Genomic DNA, 955 nt, shown 5'->3' on the forward strand with positions numbered 1-955 from the left:
AACCACCGTCGCATGGGGTCGGACACTCGGGGTCAGGGAAAAATCAAATATAAATCTGGTGATATCTCGGGTGCTATTACAGAAAGCGCAATAAATCAAAGTGCATTGTCTGCAGGAGGCCCTGGCGCATGAATCTGTGCAGTGGGAGCGACCTCGGTGCACCAGGGGCCGAGGAAACCAGCGCCTCATGGGGTCGGACTGTCAGGGTCAGGGAAAAATCCAATATATATCTGGTGATATATCGGGTGCTATTGCAGATAGTGCAATAAATCAAAGTGCATTGTCTGTAGGAGGCCCTGGCGCATGAATCTGTGCAGCGGGATCGACCTCGGACCACCAGGGGCCGAGAAAATCGCCGACACACGGGGCCGGACTGCCAGGGTCAGGGAAAAATCCATTCTATATCTGGTGATATCTCGGGTGCTATTACAGATAGCGCAATAAATAAAAGTGCATTGTCTGTAGGAGGCCCTGGCGCATGAATCTGTGCACCGGGAACGACCTCGGACCACCAGGGGCCGAGAAAACTACCGTCTCATGGGGTCGGACACTCAGGGTCAAGGAAAAATCCAATATATATCAGGTGATATCTCTGCTGCTATTAGAGATAGCGCAATAAATCAAAGTGCATGGTCTGTAGGAGGCCCCGGCGCATGAATCTGTGCAGCGGGATCGACCTCGGACCACCAGGGGCCGAGAAAATCACCGTCTCATGGGGTCGGACTGTCAGGGTCAGGGAAAAATCCAATATACATCTGGTGATATCTCGGGTGCTATTAGAGATAGCGCAATAAATCAAAGTGAATTATCTGCAGGGGGCCCTGGCGCATGAATCTGTGCAGCGGGAACGACCTAGGACCACCAGGGGCCGAGAAAACCACCGTCGCATGGGGTCGGACACTAGGGGTCAGGGAAAAATCCAATATAAATCTGGTGATATCTCGGGTGCTATTAC

Source organism: Nomia melanderi, unplaced genomic scaffold, assembly GCF_051020985.1.
Source record: "Nomia melanderi isolate GNS246 unplaced genomic scaffold, iyNomMela1 scaffold0014, whole genome shotgun sequence".
Lineage (NCBI taxonomy): Eukaryota > Metazoa > Arthropoda > Insecta > Hymenoptera > Halictidae > Nomia > Nomia melanderi.